The sequence below is a fragment of the Notothenia rossii genome, assembly GCF_949606895.1.
Source record: "Notothenia rossii genome assembly, chromosome: 4".
Taxonomy (NCBI): Eukaryota; Metazoa; Chordata; class Actinopteri; order Perciformes; family Nototheniidae; genus Notothenia; species Notothenia rossii.
Genome location: NC_136902.1, coordinates 82,418,050 through 82,442,862, shown reverse-complemented (window position 1 = coordinate 82,442,862; position 24,813 = coordinate 82,418,050). Strand labels below are relative to the sequence as shown.

At 40.6% G+C, this 24,813-nt stretch overlaps 1 long non-coding RNA gene across 1 annotated transcript; it reads right to left on the bottom strand.

Annotated features, from left to right (window-relative positions):
- Positions 1-12,747: 12,747 nt before the first annotated feature.
- On the bottom strand, positions 12,748-23,786 carry LOC307038125. Its single transcript, XR_013807902.1, has 4 exons — positions 23,612-23,786; positions 22,338-22,439; positions 13,959-14,064; positions 12,748-12,914 (listed from the first exon to the last, which is right to left on the bottom strand). It is a non-coding gene; the product is annotated as an uncharacterized lncRNA (long non-coding RNA).
- Between the last annotated feature and the right edge of the window lie 1,027 nt (positions 23,787-24,813).

Genomic DNA, 24,813 nt, shown 5'->3' with positions numbered 1-24,813 from the left:
TTTGTTAAAAAAAAGTATTATTAATCCAGTGTACATCTGTTCCTTCTTGCTGACACAAAATCCACATACTATGCAAATTAAATTGCGATACAACTCAGACATGTGTAATTAGTTTGCTGTCAGATTAGTGTGGTTTATTATAACTTGGGTTTTATTTTTGGGGCACCTGTGCTATTGGTAACATTATAATTACAATTCTAAAACTTCTGTTACACCTTTTATTTCTTAAAAGGTGGGCCTGCACAATCGTCTGTTTATGACCCTGAATGACATGCTTTAACCATTTTTGCTAAATGTTTTACTGTTTTATGTCCTGCAGTAGATCTAATTTTATCTCCAAAAGAAGGTTCTCTTACTCACCAAAGTCTCCAGATTGACTGTAGCCCCACTCTGGCATCATGGTAAGGTTAATTAACAATGGGGTCGAACATACAGACTTAAAAGATACCTTCAGAAATGTATTTTGCAATTAAAATAATATCAATAACAACTGCTCTCCACGTGTTTCTTTGTTAATCTCCCCTGTTTGAAATGTACTTCGTTGCTCGAAAGGTGAGAGTTCTACAAACAGCTGCTCTGGGTCACATGCTTTGTGAGATTGTTAACACATAATAAGCGCACACACTCTTGTAAACATCAAAGTGTGACGCTTTTATTTTTTCCCCCTGTCGATGCAATGTCCCCTCGTTGCTTTGAACACATATACGATTATTACTCTGCTGGTGTGAGGAAAATGTCTTAGAAGATGTGGGTACACACACACACACACATAATACACATATACGCACTTAAAACACACACTCACACACACACATACGTATATACAGCCAAAGCATGTCTGAAAAGAGCCCTTTGATGGTGCGGCCCTCACTCCTCATTTGCCGTTTGAGTTGGCATTGGCAGAGTTCTCCTGAGATCCACACACACACACACACACACACACACACACACACACACACACACACACACACACACACACACACACACACACACACACACACACACACACACACACACACACACACACACACACACACACACACACACACACACACACACACACACACACACACACACACACACACACACACACACACACACACACACACACACACACACACACACACACACACACACACACACACACACACACACACACACACACACACACACACACACACACACACACACACACACACACACAGCCCTGAAAGCTTCATGGAGCCTGCAGGGAGTCAAACTGCTCTCACCTGTTGTCTCTGGCAGCCTAAGAGGGGACGATTAGCGCCCAGCACTGACAATATGCTCTTTGTTCCCCTCTTTCACTCACTCTCCCTCTCTGCCATCTCATACTCACAGTCTGTCACTTCTGCCACTTCTCATTTCTCCCTCTGCCCGGCCTTCTGTCTTCCTCTGTTTCTACCTCTCAATGTCTCTCTGTCACTCTTTGTCTCTACATCCATCGAGCTCGCCTACTATTTCTGTCTCCCTCCCCTCTTTTCCCTCGCGCTCTCTGTCTCTGTCCGCCTCCAATGCCCTTGTGGCCATGCGAGCAGTCTGTGGAAAACAGTTGAGCACTTTATCACAGATCATCGAGGTAATCCCTCGCAAATACGCTCCGTGTTGGCACTGCGCACATGTGCTGCAGCGGTCTCGTCACTTGACCAGCCACAGCGACCAAGGCCAGATTGAACTCTTTTTGCTTTGCACCAATATCAAGACTTGGAGGTCAAATGTTTTAAACATTAGTATCGATGTACAGGATGAATCCAGCTCCAGAAAAATGTGCGGTTGGCAGCACATGTTCCATTCCGAATGCATTAGCATGTATTAGTGAGGCCCGGTCATCCTTGACTGGCATGTGGGTGAGAGGGTGTAACAACAGTGCGTGTGTCCCAGCACAGAGGTCGCACACAGCCCAATGTGACATTTCCACAGGCTGGGTCACAGATGTACAGCTGTATAAATGGCCTTTATGACTGGAAGGGAAGTCCTCTATGAGATGTAGGGAAGCCAAACTATAGTTCCTCCTTACATTGAAAACATAGTGGACAGTGTTGGGGGAGGAGGGGCGAGGAGCAGAGAGGAAAGACCTGTTTGTATTACATTACATTACATGTTACTTGTTAGACGCTTCTATCCAAAGCGACTTACATACTCAATACTATGGACAATCCCCACAGGAGCAATTTGGGGTGAAGTGTCTTGCCCAGGGACACAACGACATGCTTTTGAACCTGACCCCCTGATCCGAACACCCAGAGACAACCCACTGCGCTGCACGCCTCCGTATTAGAGAGAGAGACACTTACCCTAAATCACAGTTATATTAAAGAGGACCTATAGCGGTTTTGTTTTTTTTCTGAATTGTATTATATAGGTTTTTGTGCATGTTAATGGTCTGCAAAGGCTAAAATCCCCAAGTTCCCTCCAGACACACACACCCACACACTCCCCCGCTGCCTGAAACTTCTCCATTGGACTCCTTGGTTTACTTACATGACATAGTGACATCACTTCGTAACTCTTCTTTTGGCTAGCACTCCTACAAATTGTGCATGAAAGGCCAAGTCATGGGGCATCTCTAACTAATTAACCAATCACATCAGAGGTGGCCAGCTAACCAATCAGAGCATGGGCTCTAGTTTCAGACAGAGGGTGAAAAGAGGTGCTGCGGAACAGGCTGTTACAGAAAAATAAAGACCTTTTTAAACATTAAAGCATCTAAACACGTCACAGTAGAGGAACAAAATACGAAGATGAACCTGAAAATGAGCAGAATATTTCCTATTTTTTATCATTCATAATAACAGTTTACATTCCATGTGATGTTTCTGAAGCAAATACATTTAAAGTAAACATCATGAAAATCAGTTTTCTGGCAATTTAAGGAAACATTTAAATGAACTTGGTTTCACCTTCACTTAAAAACGAAGATAACATTTGTATCGATCTGTTTCAGTTCACCTGTGTTAGAGGTGAAAGAAAACAGTAGAGCACAGTTATATTATTGGCAGCAAACCATTGTTCATTTATATTTTTTAAATTCCTAATAGCTGGTCGAATCCAATGCGATATATAGCAGAAATCTTAACATCAATTTAGAAATGTTTTTTCACTTCTTTCAGTGTTTCACTTGAATGAGTTGAAAGACAGAAAGAAGTTGAAGTGGAGGTTTGAAAGAAGGGGAAGTGTTCGTTAAGGTGTCTGGGTGAAGTTTGAGTGTCAATTACAGACCTGAGTGACGTACTGAAGATTTAGATGCACTTCAAGCACTGAAAGCATTTTCAATGTCAGTCGACTTGTAGGTGAGATTTGACCTGGATGTGTCAGTTAAGCTGGAGGTCCTGAAAATAAATGAGTGCTAGTTCAGCTGTACATACAAACTAAAATAAAGTGTTGAGAAAGCAGCTGGAGGGAGTTTTCTATGGTGTATATAACATAAACATAGAAAGATTAACTGACAAACAAAGGGACACTTGAGCTAATTATGTGAAACAAAACACATATTGGGGTCTAATTACCTTGCTTTGCATTATAAAAAATCCCAACAGTAAAACTCCTTAGCAAAGGCAACAGAGAAGGAAAAGTGACATTGGTAGAATTACAATATAAAGAAGAAGCAAGAATGACAATTGTATATAAATTAGCATTATATAATATACACTGAATTAAATTATACTGAATTACAAGTTGTTCGGCTCACAGCCCAAGGCAGACATTGTGTACAAAGCGAGGAGCATAAACCTCATGGGTTGTTTATCTGACTGGTACACAAGTCCCTTATCACACCCGCTGATACTGTGTGTCCGTTTACCGGAACAGTGAGCAAACACACACGTTTTATATGTAGAATGTACACACAACCAAACAATGACTCAGTGTGATCAGAAAGGGAAAGGTGAATCAACTCTGGCCACATCTAGCATTTAATTTCAGACTAATTAATAGTCAAGTCAAGTGACTTTATTTATATTACATTTTAAAAATATGCATCTTAAACAATAGGCTTCAGAGAGAAATGAAAAACACATTGAGATAATTAAAAGCTGAAGAAGATAAATGCATCTGATAAAGCAACCCAGCATTAGTCAGGAAAAACAGTCTCTCACCTCCCTTTCTATTTGTTTCTGTTGGCTACTTCAAATTGCAGCACAGTGACCTGTTTGGGTTGGCACTGCTGAGCAGCTGGAGCACAAACACTACCTGTCAGCTCCTGGAGGCTTTATCGTGGTGCCGTTTCCCGGAAAAAGCAGTGCCAGCCTGTGTCTGTTTTTCTACTGGGCTGCAGGTCATGCATTCATATGAACCGTCCCTGACAACAAGCTTGGAAATGTGAAGCAGGGTGTCATTTTTTAGCGGGTCAAGATGCCTTTTTCAACTCAGAGCTGTAGTGACGACCCTAGAAAACCCTGGCAGAGAAAACAAAAATCACATCTGAGCCAAACTCTCTCTGTAGTTCTTACACCATCCATTGAAGTCAAAGCTCATTAGGAGATGACAGAAGAGACTTGGCTGCTTCAGCTGGCTGCAGAGAACATTGTTAACTAGTGTGGAATATACAGACCTGCTACCGCTAAGACTTATAAAGAGGTTCAAATCAGTCAAGTGGTCGTTTAAATTAAGATTCTCAGTGCTGCAAAGCTATCAGACTGTTGTAGGTGTTGGGACATATGGCTTCTGATTATTGAAACACAACAGCAGTGTGCATTCAAGTTGCCGCTTAAATCACCTGTTGAGTTTGGTTTTCACACTAAATGATCTCAAGGCTGAGGCTGAACATTAAAATCCTTCAGGAGATTGAGGAGTGACCAACCTCAAGAGCAGAAATAATTTGTTATTAGTCATTCAATATGTTGTTTAAGTCAAGATGCTAAACAATTGTTTGTTACAGCTTTTAAGAATTTATTTTATTTTTCCATTTTGTGAAGTAAACATTCATATAAATGAGACACATTATTGCAATATGACATGTCACTTCACTGAGATTAAAATAGACACTGTAGTTTATTTTTGACTCAAATAGGCACCACCAAATAGCCTATGTCCTCTGGGTTGGGAAATGTTGATTTCCAGCTGTTTTATAATTTATTGAATGATTGAGCCTTTCCCATAAAAAGTCTTGATAGGAGAATTAGCATGAAGTATAAAGAGGGGACTTTAAATGGTATTTGTTGTCATTGTGACATTTTTTATTTTGATTGCCTTATCCTTTAAAGGTAAGGTAGGTAAGAATGGAGAAACCAGCTCGAGTAAGCTAGAATTTGAAAGTACACAACCGAAAATCTGCCCCTTCCTTCAGACTTCCTTACAGGGCCCCTCCTCCTACACATACGAACGTGCACAATGAGGGCACGAGATAAGTTTGTGCACGAGATGGAAGGCTGACAGGCAGGCAGGCCATCCAATTATCTGCCACGGGCCGAGGCAGATAATTGGACTTGCTTTCTACAGCGCCACGGCTTCCACAGATCAAATATGTGTATATATTTATTCATTGCTATCAGGATGTTAAGAGCATTCCATGGAATATAACAAAAAGTGTTTCTGAAGTGAATTACCTACCCTACCTTTAAGTCATCATTTTGTTGTCCAATAACTTTATGTTTGTGTGAAATGTATTGTTCTACTGTACAGTATGTGCTACTTTCTGCTGCTGCCCTTGCGCTGCAATGCACGGTGTTTGTCTGTCAACATCAGTTGTCTCATACAATTTGAGGCTAAGCCATGTCAGCCGTCACATAGCAGGCGTATTGGTCCTTACACTGCATCTATATATGTGGGATGGGCTGTGGAGACAGCAGCAGAGGCAGTAGCAACTCAGACCTGCCCTAGTGAGTTGTTAGGAATACAGCCATTGCTTTAGGGCTTCACTGATGGGCCATGACAGATTGAGTCCCCCCTATGGATTGGGGCCTCTCTTCTCTCAGACACGCTGGAGCTTTATTAGACTTCAGTATGCTTCCCCGTGGAACAACGTCGCCCAGCGTGAAGCGGACCTCTCTAACCTCTGATTGGCCGAGAGACCTCCAGCTATGGGCCAGGTCGCACTCGGACACGTGCTGTAAATCTGCAAGCCAAACCATTTAGACACATGCTGTAAATCAACAGGCCAGAACAACAACATAGCAGAGGAACTAAAACTCTCCTGTCGGTTAACATGCATCGTAACTCACGTCTGCTTAACCTGCGGAGAAACACTTTATCTGAAGGAGAGCGCTCAACTCAGGGGTGAAAATCTTGAGATAAACTTAAAAGTTACATGACCTTATATGCACTTACTCAACATTTCTCCTCCCTGCCATTTGAAATATGTTGCTTTCAGATTACATGGCAATGCTTTAGATATCAACATACAATATTATGGTTTTTCTAAATCCAGGAGACAGAAATTCTTCTCTGTCCAACTGCTGCAATAGACAAAGCTTTGTTGGTAACAGGATTTATGTGGAGAAGCGAGAAAAATCGGTTTCCTAGGTCATCCTTTATTCAACCGTTGAGGCTGAGAGAGTTTGCTATGCTGGCTGGAGCTTTATAGGATCAGGAACAGGGAGGTACATTATTGAATGTTGACAGGTTAAGCTCTGGCTGATTAATGTCCTGCACTGTGGCAGCTTTCCCAAAATCCTATCGCTACACTGACATGCTGAGACAATATATGTGGAGAGAGGATATATTCCCCATACGCTTCAGGGAGTGCAAATATTGTATTGCTCTGTCCTGAATTAACCCATTTTGTGAAAACAACTTTGTCCTAAATTCAGACAGCCAATAAAATAAACTGCAAGTTCATCCTGCACGATTTATAGAGATGAGAAGAGTTGCAGAACACAGGGAAGCCTTCCAGCAAGACAAGCCTCAAGATATTGATTATGTTGCCACATCCAGAATAGAAAGCTAAATGTGTCACATTCTCTGTTTCAGCTTTTGCAACTTAATGCAATCTCTCATTCAGCATGTCTTTCATCTGTCTTTTGATTAAAAATGAAGCGTGTTTTGTCGGGTTAACTTTCAATATTATAGGACAAATCAGCATCCACTACAGCAGGTGCTCTAACAAGTTCAAACCTTGGTGATTTGGACAGCTCGTTTGACCAAATGTAAACATTACTTTGTAAGTGCAGAACAACATTTCAGCAGTAGTGATGCTGTTTTTACGGTAAAATGGTTACGTCCATATCTATAAAGGTATTTTTCCTTTTATTTAAATGTAGCTTCTGCTGTCTAACTTGTGGAGTAGAGCTGTACCTGAGCTAGCTTTGACCCCTCAAAACATGGACGCTTTCTTTCTCTTTGGGAAATAGTCTTTTTTGTTCTAAACACTGTTATTCACTAGACATGTGAAGTGAGCCAAACACTGTACTGTTGGATAGGTCTTGTTCCAAGGCTGTATCTTAATTTTTTTCCAAATGATTTAACTGTCTCCCTCTGTAGGTTTAAACAAACTTGATATTTTTCAGACAACAGCGAAATGCAAACGACAAAGCAAGCCAGACATCTGACATTTAGTTAAAACATTTCGCTTGGAACAAAGCATGTGGATTAAGAAAACACATTTTTTAAGTCCTCAGTGATTTAGTTTCAACATAGTTTTAAAAGGGACTTGTCTTTTTTTCTCATGTATTTATTTGTGCACAAAACAGACACATTTAATATCTCACTGGAAGAAAAAACCTTTTGCCTTTTCCACTGACCATATCTCTTCCGCTACATGTCAAAACGAAACAAGGTTTCTCTTTCATGCCTGCTGCTCTGAGGAGGTTGTTGTGAGTAAGAGTTACAACTGGAAACCTGAACATCAGTGATTTAGATCTTTATTATCTCAGAGATCAGTTTTCTGATGTACAGTTTGGCATAGGGGCGCTTTATCTCACATCATCCTCCCTACAGTGCCTCAGTGTTGATGAAGGCACAAGGTGACCCAACACACACACACACACACAAGTTCATACAGTTGAGTTAAAATGTATAAACTGACGTAATTATCACCAGATTAAATGTGAATGAATTCAAAATGCTACAAAGGGTCACAGCTCGGAGAAGCCGCCCTAGATAAAGACCTGTGATGTTTCTGCTAATTTGGACACATTTACAAAATAAAAGGCTCTCAGTGTAGCGGTACTGTTTGTAATCTGTGTCACATTCTTCTCTGATGTTTGGTGTTATTTGTTCCACCAGCATGAAAGACGAACGTAACAAGGTCACTGGCAGATAGTGAGTTTTTGTACACTGTGTGTAAAAATCAACAGTCGAGACTCAGTAAATGGAAATGCCTGCTCTGATGAATAAAAGGTTTCTGGAGTTAAATCTGGATGGAAATATTGTGCAAGAATCCAACTATAGCTGTGATTGTCAATGGTTCCCTTTTAAAAACGGGATTAAGTAATTATAGGCCATTTGATTTTTTACTTTTTCCCAAAAAAATAATAACATTCTCATTGGAAAAAGTAAAAATGGAAAAGAGTTTAGCCAAATGTATATTTAATGTGTTATTTCTTTCTAGATTGTTGGAAGTTATTATTTTTTGAGAGACGGGGAAAGGTGAGATTGGATTAAAGTACCAAATAGGCTTTTGGGACGATTACAAAAGAAACAGGACTTTTATACATACTTCAGCGTGAGTAGGTTGTGTCCGTTGGCCGCTGGTGAATGTGCACTCTATGTCCTGACAGACAGAAGAATGAACTGCTTTATTACCTCTGCACAGGGCTGCCAATCATTACAGGTATCCCTCACACTGCGGCAAAAACCCAGACTTTATTAAGATATATAGTTCCATTGGCACATGTACTCCACGTGTTGCTAATAAAGTGAATACAGTACTGCTCTGAACAATAAAGTCCCTGTACAGAGAGGATTGTGTCACGTTATCATGCACTGCTGTCATTTTATCTCTCAGCAATAATCCACACCTCCCATCTTTTTCACCTCTTTAATGGGAGTTCAACCATCTCCACACTCCACCTATTCCCAGTGTCCCACGCCCCAGCTGATCCCATTTTATCATCAGGATCGCAGCAGAAAGAATCCTGGAGCCAGCTCCTATCTGATGGTTTTGGTCGATGAACTTCCTTTAACTTTAATTTCCAGTGTTGATATGACACAAATACTTTACACACAGCAGAATTTAGTGTATTTTTGTTGACATTCCAAATGACCCAAGCATATCTCAGTGTCTTTCGAAGCAGAGAGCCTTTTGCTCAGTTGTGAGAGATGGATCTGATGACTTGTGAACTCAGTAGCTTTTGTGATTTTGCACTAGATTTATTTAAAACCTGTTAGCCGAAGCCTGTTTTTCGGGTTTCAGGCTCGAAAATGACATTCCCAGAACAAATGACCATATCTTCCCTTCTAAAAGGGTTAAATTAATAATCTTTTTTCTCAAAGTAATGATAAACCTGTGAGCTGGATGTAGAAAAAGTCAAGATCAATATAGATGTTTTTTATTTTAAAGAAAATTCAGATTGAACATGGTAAAAAACTGTAAATGATAGTGTCCGTCCAAAATATATTTTGTACTTATAGTGAAAATTAACCTTGGATGATGGGTTAGTAGACTAAAAGCTTTAGGAATCCAAAGTACAACATATAATAAGTACTCTGTATCAAGATTGACGCAAAACAAGTGATATTTGACCTTTTTAGACAGATTTAGCAAAAAAAACCTCTTCTGGGTCCATTTGGGTGGATTTTCCATATCTCTGGCCCCCCTTGTTCGATTTTGACATATGACATCTCTTTCTGACCGTTAGAGCCAATAGAATCCAAGGGAAATCGTCCCGCACACACTCATTTAAAAAAAAAAAATGCTTATGCAAGCTTTCAGCAGAGGGGAGAAATATCCCTGCTCTGATATCAAGCAACGGAAAAGCTGTTTTATTTCTTATGGATTATCAGAACATTTCAAAGGGGACGCAGTCACATTGGATATTAACCTATGGATTAACTACAGCATCGTTTTTATCGTTTTAATGCCATTGAAGACCAGTTAAGACCAGACAAAGACGAAGGTAAGCCATGTTAGCTTTGTGGGCTACCTAGCGCCACTTGTTTTGATGTACGTTTTTGTTGATAACGTTGCGAGTTTGCAGTGGCGTTTCTATGTGTACAAAAGTGGTGGGGCACAGAAAACTTAGATGTCTATATATAAGCTTCTGCATTGAGGTTCATGGCTGGTGAGGCACTGGCACTGACTCTTCAGGTTTACAAATATAATATTTTGACCTAAATCAAAATATAATATTTTCAAAAGCTTTTTTTGTCTGATGCTTCGATTAATTTTAAACAGACAGTTCAACAAAAGGATACCCAAAAAATGTAATTTGATCATTTAAATGTTGAATTGTTCTCTCTTAGTAAGATCCCATTTTCAATAAAATTGCGGTCTTACCTTGACTTGAAGATGAAGTCCATTTGGCTATCCTTCTGGACCAAAATCTCTATTGCTTGTTTGTAAAAGTCCTCCTTATCTTCTTGTAGTTTCAAAAGTCTATCATAAGTCTAATCTATAGATTTATGATTCGAAAATTATAAAAGTAGGGTAGACATGTGGATATTATCCGGCTGAACAAAACGTGCATTTATCTAACAGGTACGTTTCCCACAGATCTTATTTTGAGCTATTTTCTCAAATCCTATGGAGAAATCTCATTGCTATTTGTGGAGGGAACCCATGCGCAGCTTACTTCCTGGTTTTGGGACGCGTCTCTCTCCTCCTCTTCACACACCACACTTTTCGCGGCAAACGTACTTACAGCCAATCAGCTCTGAATGATGTGAGATGACGTATGGTGGGGATGGCAGCACTCTGCCCCTATGGTCATTATTTTTTTGCCACACACATTAAATAGGACAATACTCTGAGCATGCGCAGTGTAGTTTTTACAGTCACCGTTCACTTAGACAGGGAGTGCGAGGGCATGATCGGGTTTTGTCCCACATGGCTCTAAACAGCTCAATAGGCACACACTGTAGACACTAATTAGAAGAACCGGACTAAAACAGCAATGTACAGACGAATCAGATGATTAAACATGATCTTAAAATATATTTTAGCATTTTTTTGTAATCATTATTTTTAATACTTTCTGCTGACACTAGGTGGGGATGTGCCCCACCTGCCCCTAATGACCAGTCGCCACTGCGAGTTTGTATCTTTCAGTGTTGAGGTGGGCACCGTTAGATTCTGTGTCTCCTTGTGATCATAGACGATGTGTTGGATGTGCACCTAGGATAAGTGATAAGGGAGCTAGGAGTGATTATCGGTGCAGTAATAGGTTAGATTTTTTCGCTCAGGGGTCATTTAGATGCTTCTTATGAGACTTGTGTTTTGTTTTGGTAAAAATGGTTTGTATCGTCAGTTAGCTGAGATAATTCTCGTTAATCTGGTATAAGACATTAATAGGTTCTTAAATATTAAGATGCCCTGAGACACAGTGTGGTGAAAAAAAAAAAAAGTACCCGCCGGCGGGGACCTTGGGGCTTAACAGGTTAAAAGGAGCTCCTTAAATGACAGCAAAACTATATCACACAACTCGTGTAGAAACCAAGTCTATTCAATTCAGTTAAATGCTCGATGCTAAATCCTTACTATACTTACTAAAACACACTATCTGAAACTGGAGTGTATTACATAAGGTTCAATGCATGTGTTTGCGAAGGAGTAAAAATATTAGACTTAGAGACTTAGACATACTTTATTGTCATTTCAACAAGGCACAGAGTGTACTATTAAAACGAAATGTCGTTGTACTGGCTTACAGGAACAGGACAATATAAAAACTTGCTAAAATTGTACATATTTTATGAAATAATAAAATATGACTTCATACATGAGATTAGATTCAACTTTATTGTCATTGTTTGTGAACAACGAAATTCAGCTTGCATCCAACAAGAAAGTGCAAAGGAGTAGTTACAGTACATGTGTTTACCGACAATGATTATATTGCATGACCTGAATGAGAGTACCCATCTTCTCCTAGTTTTGCTGTTGTTAAAAGCTGACCCCATTTACTTACTTAAATTGATCAAGACTTTTTCCTGTTTTTGAATTTTTTTGTTTGAACAATTCAAGGTTACACAGGGTGAGTTATTGAGAGGCAAATGGTCATTATACAAGCTTTGTATGTTCTATAACTGGAAGCTGTTGCAGCCTCTGAAGCATCCATGGAGGGAATCATCCCTCTCCTCAGAAGCCTGTGCTGCTGTTGGCACAGGGGCAGTAAGGTGATCTGCAGGCTATCAGCAGGCCATCTGTATCATCCTGGGTATCTGTGTCATCTCCGGCATGTTCCAACCCAGGAGCCAGATTCTGCCTCCCTTTCCATTACTCCATCGCAAAATCAAAGATGAAAGATAGCAGACAGGACATCGGAGAGGGGAAGTGATCCCCTTCATTTGAGTTCTCCAATTACGACTTTGTTTGTCTGTGTTCACATGCCACCCAAATTACAAAACAGAGCTGCATTATGCTGCAACATACCCTGCCAGCACTTATCAAGCATCACATACGACTGGCGGGAGTTTGTTAAAGCTCACATTTTCAGGCACGCTCAAACACAAACTGCTGCTCAGTCACGCACTCTGTGTCAGATGGCATTGGTCTGGTCTTGCATAAAACAAAAAACCTCGAAATCTTAGACAAGTATCAGAACAAGGCAGAACTCTGTCTAGCCTGCTCCCCCCCACCCCCTCTCTTATACACACACACACCCCACCCGCTGACCCCCACCACCATATGCCAAAAATTATCATACAAGTTTCTCTTTGTATCCATATTTAAACATGATGGAGAAGAATTGAGCCTTTATACGAGGGGGAGGTTGTGTTTATCCAGCAGCGCCAGCACCAGGAAACAAGAGAAAGCCCCCATTGCTGCTGGTGGAGGAAGGAAAGGGTCGGAGACTGCGGGGCTGGCGGGAAGAGAGGTGAATTGAGACGGGAGAGAGAGAAGAGGAGAAAGAAACTCTTTGAGTGACAGTAATTTAGGAACCTGGAGTTTTTCACGATTTTTCTGCTTTTGGGAAAACATACAGACTTTTGGGTACAGCACTTGGGACCAAATCAAAGAAGTCTTTTATGATCAAAAGAGGTGTGTGTGTGTGTGTGTGTGTGTGTGTGTGTGTGTGTGTGTGTGTGTGTGTGTGTGTGTGTGTGTGTGTGTGTGTGTGTGTGTGTGTGTGTGTGTGTGTGTGTGTGTGTGTGTGTGTGTGTGTGTGTGTGTGTGTGTGTGTGTGTGTGTAACCTGCACATGCTTGCATCAGCAGTATGAACATAATATAATACAATAATAAACAATTCAGTGAACCTAACATTTTTTTCCTGTAAGGAAACTAAAATAATGCTGTAGGTGCTACAGTATCATATTATTTTAAAGAGAATTTAATATTTTGAATACTGTGCCTTGGCCTTAAGAGTGGACGTTTCCCACGGCAACAATGACATTCTAGAATGGTGTTGCCAGGAGATGGACTGATAAATTCTGTAGTTCTTTGTTATGACCTGGCTCAAAAGGCCACAACAAAGAGAGGACACACCATATCAACGGTTAACAAAATATGTTTATTTAAGCAAGTAAATCAAATTAACCAAATTAATTCAGTGCAAAGTAAGTAAAACATGAGGTGTGGACGTCAGTGGTATCAGTAGTGTAAATGCAGGGTGAGGGTTGCATGGACTTGTATGTGTGAGGGTGTTGAGGTGCACAAATGAAGCAATGGAAATAACTAATAGCATACTCAACAGAACTGGGTGCCTGCAGGAAAAAGCAGAGGGAAGACAGAAAGGAGCAGAGGCTTTAAATAGCTGCAGGGCACCAGACCCAGGTGCCCTGAGTTACTGCAATCAAGGCGGCTGGATGCAGCACAGCCACACCCTCTCCAGATGAACCCACAGGGGCATCACATTCTTACAGCAGCATATTGTAGTCCTGTGTGTGCCTCCTTTAGGATACTTACCCTGGTACACTGCCATGTCATGTACAATGATATGCAGGGAGTGGATTTGTCTGTTTAGTGTTGTCTCATCCGATTGTTTACGTTTGGGCATCATTAAGCTGGCCAGCTGTAATTGTAAGCAGATGTTAGCTAGGTTAGCTAGCTAGCTTAAAACAGATCTGTAATAATTGGAAATAATCATGTGATCACATTGTGAAAATAATCCAAATTTACATTTTGGGTAGGTTTCCATGGACAGTGATAGTTGGCCTACTTTATAATCCCCTAACGTCAACAAGTGCTCTTGTCCCAGCTGTGTGCATCACTTTTTAGTGTCCCCGTTTTTTGTTGTATTTGAGCGTCTTGTGTCTTGCAGTTTTGCTAACGAGCTTCCAGACTGAAAGCTTGCTGATGTTAGTACTGATTACTATAAGATGTTACTTTTGGTTGAAGAGTTAACACAGAGTTGCTAGCGAACGTAGAAACCTGCAGTCTATGGTAGAAACGTAGAAAGTGGTCAAACATCAATAATAGTTGCATGTACATTGTTTGAAGTGAAATAACATACAATATTTTTTAATTCAGTTCTAATACCAGAACTGACAAACCAAAATATGAATGCCCATGCTAAAAAATTAATTCCTTTCAGTTTAAGTTACTGATGTCGGAAAAATGTAACATTTGATAATACACTTAATTGCAGACACATAGACCTCAAAGTGGGCTTGATCCCCTGCCCTTTTTCTTCCTCCAGAGAAAGTGCCCTTTTTATGGGTTTTAAAAAAAAAAAAAAAAAAAAAATTAATATGTATCTACTGCTGTTTGCGCACACTTTCCAAACACATATTGATTGAATAAAAAATAAAAATATCAGGTCGGGAGATTAGACTGTGAAGTTCCGCTGCTCTCTCTACCCTCCCTCCCTTCCACGTCTCGCGCACAGCGGTGCGGACATAGGCAGTCCCTTCAGAAAGACAGACGCAGCACCTCCCACTTTACTGTCCCACGTTATGCTGGCTTTTCTTTGCTTATTTTGAAGGTGAGTGTTGATGAACAAATGACTAAGCTGCCGGTGCCTCGAATTTACAGCTAATTAGCCAAAAGACAAAAAACAAATATAGTTAACTAAGGTAGGATACTAGCTAATGGATAAGTTAGCTCAAGGTTTTGCTAAGGCAATTCATCATGGGCATACAGGCTAATGTACTGTACTTAAGGGGAGACACTACTGGTGAATACAGTAAAATGTGTATCTAATAACGTCATCACAAGCACCACATTGATATGCAAATTAGGCTTTAACTAGGCCTGATTAAAATGCGCTAATTTGCATGCAATATTACAAGTAGGCCTACATTTCAAAAACGATCTTTTTGCCTGCAATGTCTTGCCTTAAACAGTAGCTTCATATTTTTTGATTGATGGCTCATTTAATAACTATTATTTTTACTAGTTTGTTGTATGCTGATAGATCTTAATCATTACTTGATACAGCGACCCACCCTCATGTGAAAGGAGGGAATTTATAGGTACACTGAAATTAAGTCCTTGAACAGTTATGTTTCGTTATGTGTGCGTTAAGTGTAATAATAATAATAAAAATGTATTGGATCATTAATGTATTCAGGCAATTCATTATTATATTGCTTGGCTATAGAAGCTGAAGGTTAACTTACTTGTGAAACAAAAGTTAATTGAACAAATTCAATCACTTCTGCAGCACAATGCCAAAAAAAGAAAGAATTCAGAAAAAGAAGGAGCGCCAGGAAACAGCCAAGAGTAGCACATCTCTAAATGCATGGTAAAAACCAAGTACCAGCAGCAACACACAAGAGAGAACAGATAACTCAAATGTTGAAAGTGTTACACCTGAGAAAGCAGTAGAGATCTCACAAGCAACATTGGAGAGACAAGGGGAGGCTTTACCTGACACAGAGCCGAAAGATGATCAGGAAATCCCTGTCACTGTGGAAGAGGAAGAGGCCACAGGAGGGGAAACGGTGGATAATGTTGAATTTGAGGAAGCCATAGAAGAGAGTGATGTTGAGGAAACTGTCAGTAGTGTAGAAGAGGTCATATTAAAAATTGCATCCTTAAAGTATCCAACAGATCCCGCCCACCACCAAGCTTTTGATCTAAAATGTAATGTCAGCTATGTAAAAATGTGTGTTGCTAGAGGACCATGCCAACCTATCCTTAGATTTCCCAAAAACACTGAAGGCCGATCATTTCAAAATATGTGATATGAAAATAAGCCATGGTTGGAGTATTCACCCAAAAAGGACAGTATGTACTGCTTCAGCTGTCGGCTTTTTCTCAATGAACAAAAGTACAGTAACAAGAGTGCTTGGAGAGTGGCTGACATAAACAACTGGAAAAGGGGACTTGATAAAATGCAAGAACATGCAGACTCAGAAGCCCATTTAACAACCATGGTGCGATGGAACACACAAAAAGAATGCTTTACAAGCAGCTTTTGAGGTATCAGATGTTCACGGAAAGGCAATAAGAGAGCAAGAGATACAAAGAAACAGAGAAATCTTGACCCAATTAATTGACATAACTTTATATCTTGCACGACAGGGGAAGGCTTTCAGGGGTGACGACGAGTCTGCCACTAGCTCAAACCAGGGCAACTTCCTTGAGCTTGTTAAAATGTTTAGCCAGTACGATAGTGTACTAAGGCTGCATTTAGATGATGTCAATGACCAGAAAATGGGTAAAAACAGATGTCAAGTTTCACTCCTCTCAAACAGAACACAAAATGATATCATAAAAGCACTCGCCACATTCACAAAGAGAGAGATAAGGAAAGAAATAGAGGAGGCTAATATATATTCAGTACTCATAGATGAAACCACTGATGTATCTCATTGCGAGCAGGTCTCTTTTGTTGTGCGTTATGTGTATGCAATGGAAGTCAAAGAGCGCTTCCTCCATCTGCAATGTCTCAAAAACAACAGGTGAGGAGATGGAGAAAACAGTTCTTGACTTGCTAAAGAACAATGACCTACAGATCCAAAACATGCGTGGTCAAGGCTATGATGGCGCTGCCAATATGAGTGGTCAATACAGAGGACTGCAGTCAAGAATACTGAAACACAATAACAAAGCTCTGTATGTGCATTGCCAAGCTCACATTTTGGTCTTAGTTGAAAGTGCAAAATCAAGCCTCCACTCCAGTACCTTTTTCAACCTGGTAGAGAAGCTCTATGTGTTTTTTACCAGCTCTACAAAAAGACACACTGCATTTGTTAAATGCCAAGAAGCCCCGCACCCTGGAGAGCGTGTAATTCAACTGCAGAAGCTCTCTGACACACGTTGGGCATGCAGAGAAGAAGCCCTGAAGGCCCTCCTTAAAGTGATGAGTACTGTGGTCAAGGTCCTCACTGACATGACAGAGCAGGAGCCTCCAGGTACTGCTGCTGGAGAGGCCAAGATGTACCTTAAAGCCATAAACTTTGAGTTTTTCCTTTGCCTTGAGATCCCCACTCCAGTCTTTGAGGTCACTGCACTTGCCTCTGATGCTCTACAGAACTGCCACATTGATCTGTCCACAGCATATACTGTTGTTGATGGAGTGATGGACACCTTGTCCAACCTCAGGACAGAAGAACAGTTTGGAAAACTGTTTAAGAGTGCCACTGAAAAGGCAGAAGCTGCTGGGATCAGCATCCCCACAGTCCCCGCAGGACAGCAAAGGCAGAGGAGGGTGCCTGCAAAGTATCGGCAAAGTACTAATGCAGCCACAGAGAGCCATTCCTTCCAGTCAGTAGAAGACTACTATAGAGGGAAGGTGTACTACTCATTCGTAGATGTCCTTTCTCAGGAACTAAAAAGAAGATTTAGGGGAGATGGCGAGACAGAGTCCAGTAAAATACTGAATGCACTCCACACCTTGACCAAGGCCAACAACTGGATAGGCAAAGATGCAATGGGCCCTGACTCCCTTGATGCCGTTCACATACTTTGTGAGTTCTATGGAGGAGAGGAGCAGAAGTTGAAAACAGAGCTCAGGGGTTTTCATGCCTCTTTCCCAAACCCATGCACCATGAAGGGGATATTAAAAACACTAAGAGACAACAGTGGACAGAATATCTTTCCAACACTGGTGGAAATGATAAGAACCTATGCAACAATTCCAGTGTCAACAGCAACAGTGGAGAGGTCCTTCTCCAAGCTCAAGCTGGTGAAAGACACACTCAGAAGCCAATGCACAGAAGAGAGGCTTTCTGATCTCCTCCTCGTCCTCCTCGCTATTGAGAAGGACATTCCTGTTATCCACAGTGAAGTAATAAAACATCTAAAGGGACATGGCCCCCAGAAGGCTGCTGCTGTAAGGGAGGAAGGAGAGACAAGTGAAGACACGAAAAAAGATTTAACAACTTCCAAGTGCTAAGAAAGATACAAGATACAAAGAAAGTTAGTAACAAAAGAAGTTAACAAAATATTTGATTTCAGATTTCAAGACCTTGTTAAATCATTTCAGTAAAGTTGCAGTATTTTTGCATGTTCTTGTTAAATACTTTTGCCGTTTTCTCAGCATTTTTGATGTGTTTTGTCCAATTAAATTAAGTAAATGAGTAGGAGAAGAGAGCAGAATGTACTAAGTGTAATCGTTGCAACTAAACGTAGCCCTACTTGTAGTTTGGAGTGTAGGTTGGTTTGCGTATTTATGTAGAGAACAGCCTTTTTCAGTTTTGTGTGAAGATTTGTTGATTTTGAAGTGTTATTTATTATAATACCACAAAAATAATTCAAAGAACTTAATGTTGTGCTAAAATAAACTAATTATTATAGCGATTAACTAGTAGCATAGAAAACATGCACATTGTGGCATATTTTCCTTTGTTGATGTCTGCTCTTGTGCGCAGTGAATACTAAAGAAGACCATTGTCTCTCTGTTAACTGATTATTTTGTAGAATTCTGTTGAGTATTAAACAATTGCGTGAGTTGTGAGGGTAAGTCAGAGATACAGAGATACAGCTATATATATATATATTTTTTTTTATTTTATAAATGATTATTGGAAGTGCCCTTTTCCTCACTTGAGCCCCTGCCCCCCAAAATGTCTGTGCACGTCCCTGCTTAATTGCATTTGGCTGAACACAAACAATCTGTTGCTTCAAAACTTTGTACCACATGAGGCTCACACCCTTGTAAACATTGTGTTTTATGACCCTTTCCTCAGGCGCCGCAAGCTTTTGAGCCCAAATAAAAGTTGAGTGTCATGAGTTTCAGTGAAGAAGCTTTTGATATGTCATCCTAAAAGATATCCTTGGGAATATACTTTATTTCCCATCTCGCTGTGTTGAAGAAAATGAAAGATCTTCAAGATGTTTTTAGTGTCCTAGCCTCTTTAAAGCCTTGAAACTGAAGTATTCTGAAATTACAGTCCAGCAAATTATTAAGCAGGGAAAAAAGTGCAGGAATGCGAGGGTTTATTAATGGTGCTACTGATGGATCTGTGTTTTTGCCCGTGTCAAAACAGAGCCAGGACTGAATGGGCCTCCTCATGACCCCCTGGCCTCGTCTCCATGTTCTTGCCGCTCAGGAAGGCCTGAGGTTTGGAGGTTTCTAACCACAACGACCTTCTCGCTCATTTTCGCTTCATTTTTGGAGCTTTTTTATTCTGAAATGAGACACTGGATGAATTACATTGACTATAAAGGGCCCCCTTGTTCACTTAGAATAATAAAGAAAGGATACCCTGGTGGTGGAGAACTTTGCAGTAATGTTGCCTGTAAGTATGTCTGGGCTCAGGAGTTGGCTTAGTGAAGGGGAGAGAGGAGAGAGTGCGGAGCAGAGCCTGTCTCATTTCCTCCATGATGGATGAGCCTATTAGCTCCCGAGTGTTAGCTCAGGTTTAGCCTTACACCTCTGCCTTGGGGGACACACACGCACTCATTTTGGCGTGAGGACCATCTAAGGAGGAGATGAGGAGATCACATTTTGGACATGTTTAAATCAAATGAACACAAAGTAGCTCCTGCACCTACAAACCTGCTTTTAGTCTGTATACAAATAGTCAAAGAAGAAACAATCAAATTCATTGGAAGAGATCAAATCTCTTCCATACTTGTTTCCATTTACCTGTTTGTAGAAGTTGTTAATATTGAATGAACTTGAGAATTATCAGTGCTGTATTTATGTGTCTCTGTTGGCTTTGGCTAAATGATCTGGATTCAACCTTTTACCTTAACAAAAGTAAAAAACATTAGCATCACATGTATTTAAAGTGTAGAAAGACATATATAAATGACTATATGAATAGTAACCAAATGCCTCCAACCACCAACATCCATCTTACCTGATTAGATGCCCGACCAACATCCAACGTATCCAAGGGAGTAATTTAAGGGTCAAAATGAAATTGTTGCATGAGCGAATGGGATGAGAGTTTCTGAACTTTTGTGGCATCCAAGAGTGTAAAGCTGTGGCTACCTTGAGACACAGTGTTTTTTTGCAGAAACACGAGGTAAAAAAAACAGTGCTAGTATGGTCAGCAGGAAATGAGGTTCAACCCCTGACCCAAAGCACATATCAAAATGTTGATCTATGCTTTTTCGTATTGTCCTGTAGTTATACAAAACATACATTAAGATGGTTGGCCTTTACAAAATTCCTGCAACCAAAATTGGAACACATAATGTGCTAAACTAAGCAGACCACCCAAGGCTCCTCTAAAACAAAGACTGACTAGCCAACAAGTAGTCCCAAGACACACATCACAAAGCTCTCACCAACCAAAACAAACAGCTGCAGATTTTATAACCAAACTAGCAGGCACGCTACCAATGTCCAGACAGCAACAAAACAAATGCAACTTCCCTGCTTCTATTATTTATGTTCCTCAGATACCAAATCTACGGTCAACCTATACATCTTCAGACATGTTGACTTGATTTTATTTACTGTCTTCTGAATCCATTTTGACTTTTGATAGTGTGCATTACCTCTGGGAATGTCTCAGCTCAAAACATATCGGCACTGAAAACAGAAATTAGTAGATGATGTTCACTGCATTGATTAATATAAAAACACCTTCTTAATATCCTAGGAAAAAAGGCACAGATAAGGGATCCCACTGCAACAAATCAATAAAAAGGAAGACTTCATTTTTTTAGAAATGAATACAGTTCTGTGCTCACTAATTGAGATGGATACACACACCGACCCTTGAGATATGGACATAAGGGATCCTACTGCAACAAACCAAAATCAACCAAATCAAAAAAAAGAAAACTAATTCTTAAAATTAGACTCCGACAACAAGATTAGCACATTTCTTTGCTCACTAATTGAGATAAATACACATGATGCTAACCTCCTACCCCTTTACATGCACACATCGCTACATGTTCACACCTATATACACTCACACACACAGCGACCCTTCAAATGTGTACTGTTTTCAGATAGGAGTCCACCTGATTCCCTCATCCATCCACAGGTTATAAATAGGACTTGTTTGACGTACCAGTGCGGAGACTTACAGGGTGGGCAGATGGAGGGGGGGTGGGGTTCTCTGGAAGGCGATGGAGGGTCAAAGATAGTTGATATCCCTGTGCTTGTCCTCTAACCGCTCTCTCTCTCTGTATATAACCCCCCTTCTCTCTGCTGCCAGCTTTCTCTCACATGCAACTCAGCCCTCACTGTCTTTTCTTTCTCTCCCTCCCTCCCTATCTCGCCATGTGTCCCCCCCCTCACTCAGTCTGTGTAACATGTGTCACTCGCACTCTCTCTGGCATGCACTATGTCCCTCATGCACTCTCTCTCTGTCTCCTTCTCTCTGCCTCTCCAGCTGACAGCATGTAATTGAAATGGTCAAACACATGAAAACATGACAAATGGCAAGCGGTATTTGTGCTTCATCATCAGGGTTGCAGACTTCTCTCTCTCTCACTTTGGGCTGACAGCTTGTAATCTAACTGCTCAGACACATGGCAAATGGTCCGAGATATTTCTGCTTCATCATCATAATTATAGTGGACCCCTAACCCCTCCCCCCTGAACATATATTCACACTTGGCTGGAGAGGGGAATGTGTTAATAGGTTAATATATGAACTATGATTTTTTTTTTGGCCTGCATATTTCCCAACAGAGGGTCCCTGAGAAACGGGATATCCAGATTAACAAGATTAAAGAAGATCCGATGGATTAAATACAGAGTCTAAGTGAGGGGAGAACAACAAATTGATTTTAAACCCTGTTTTATATAAGCGTATCATTTTTGGCTGACATTGTGTGATCACTGTTGATCCACGTCTGAAGTGCTCTAAAACCAAACAAGCCTGGAGGATTACACTTCCTGGTGCCATGTCGGATGCTTCTTCTGGTAACAAAACAGAGATAAAACAGTAATGGAGATAAGAGGACCCATGCTGGGCTGCTGACCTGGGTTTGATCTCCCACAGCCAGTCCTGACAGTTAGCGCAACACACTGATAAACATGTGCTTCCTTGGGTCATCTGGTGGCACTCAGATCATTGACAAACCCTAAAAGACATGATATATATTTACAGACAAGTCACGGTTACAATACCTTCAAAGGACATTTACATGTGTTACGTTTTTTCTCATTTATCAATTGCAAGTAGCTGAGTCATTCATTTTTTTATTGTGATATAAATGCAGGCAAGGCAACTACACTGATTATTATTCTGTGTTTTAGGTTTATGGTGGGTTGAAAGAAGGAAAAGGGAAGAAGACAGATTTTAAAAGTGTACATTTTCCGTTAATTATTTCTTATTCATTATTATTTTTGTTATTTTGTGAAATTAGTATTCTTAAGGTGAAATGTAAACCCATGCTCAACATAAAAAAATGCTTCAGTCATTGTTAAAGGTTTTTGTTTTGCTGCAGCATCTATTTCAAAAGCCTTCCGTAAATGTTTCTTTATTATTTTTGGGTGATAAAGTGACAAGTAAAGGGACGCATTAACAGCTTAAAGAGATTATACTCATTATACAAAAATCATTTTTGTTTGTTCATTGGTGTTGGTGTTGTTGTTCTTGTGTAAAGCTCACAGAATAACTGTTTTGTTATAATAAGAAAATGAAACATGAGGACAAAGTTACAACTATATTTCTGTCTTTATAGCTTATTGTTTTGTTGTTATCTTGATATAACACAAATATGATTGTGACACAAAGTCTAAATTGACTTGACTTTTACACCTGAATGGTTGGACAAAATAACCGAATATGTTACAGAATAATAATCCAATACATCCGCCCAAACACAGCCATAACAAAAACGATTACATTAAATGTATTGCATAAATATTGCTGTTGATTGAACAGCAACGTACTGTGAGGTGTTCCTGATATGTTGCCTATCACATGTTCATCACGTTGCTCGTCTATTTGTGCCTTGAAGTAGGGCTGCACGATTTGGGGAAATCATTTAATTGCGATTTTTCTGACAAATATTGCGATTCGATTTGCGATATTTGTTTTTTAGCGACCCAACGGAAGTTTATTGTAAAATGCGGCCATATCTCCGGCTAGAAAGTTCGTATCAACATGCTCCCATCTCTAGCACCCCCGCAGCCCGAGCTACGAGTGAAAGAACTAAACTTACATGAAACTTCCGTTGGGTTGCTTTAAAGTCAAGCTTCAGTTTAAGATTCACCCTGTAATAGAAACATGTGATGGAGCATTACTAACCTGACTCAGACGGTTTGTTTCACCAAACCATCTAGGAAAGCTCCATTGGAAGCCATTTGGAAAAGGGCAGGCACTTTCAAAAATACTTGGCAGGTGATTGGATCAATCTGTCTATCACCTTCTATCATGGGCCACTTCTGATTGGTTAACAATGGCTGGTACATGTTGAGCACAGCACTTCTGATTGGTGTGAAACATAAACAAATAAAAATAATAATAATAATAATCGCAGGCTTTGCGATTTGATAATCGCATCATTTCAAATCGCGATTTCGATTTAAAATCGATTAATTGTTCAGCCCTCCGTGAAGTCTTTTTTTGATCGAGGTATCAGTTAGATCCAAATAAAGAACAGAGGTTGAAGAATCATTTGTGCCTTTTTATTTCCCAGTGCAGCATGAAGCACCGCAGGCAGAGTTGAATCATGCCGTCCCGCTGTTTTATTCAAGCTAACGCATGTTCATAATGACTTGATATCACGACACTGCAGACAATTACACACGCAGGAATGCCTGCAGGGAATGCATCGTCTTGGATATCAACAACTGCTCCCCGCTGCCAAACACATAATCAAGTTGTTTTGGTATCTCCAGCTATCTAAAGCAGCCATCTTTCAGCTATCCTGAGCAGCTATCTTGTGTCTCTAACCCCTGGAATCAGACAGGGACAGAACAGTGAGAGGCAGACAACACTGGGTACACTGATAGTGCAGGGGTCTTGTTTTCCCATGTGTGTTGCCAGGATGTGATTTATAAATAGGCCCCGAGCTGTTTGTGTGCGAGTGCCGGCGTAAGTTATGTGGCTATAGCTTGATAGAGGCTGTGCGTGGCTGCGAGGCCGCGGCGGGGCGGGCATCTCTGATGGGTCGGTATCTTCTCATGTCCCGAGATCTAAGAGGCGTCTCCCTGGAGGTGGTGACGGGCAGCAGAAGGGCACGGATTCAGAGTATTTTGGTGTTAATTGAGCTTATTGGCCTGCTATTCACAGCCTTGACATGTGATTGATTTAAGGGCCAGGGTGAGACCCCTTAGGTGGCGGCTCCTTGGACATGTCCTCTGGACTGCACAGCTGTGAGGAATAGCCCTCTCTCTTCGTTTTTTCGATAGAAGAGCAAGCGATCCGCCCTCCTTCAGTTTTTTTTTAGTTTTCCGACGGTACGGAGAAGAAGCAGAGAAGGGAAAGAGAGGAGGGTGAAATGTGAG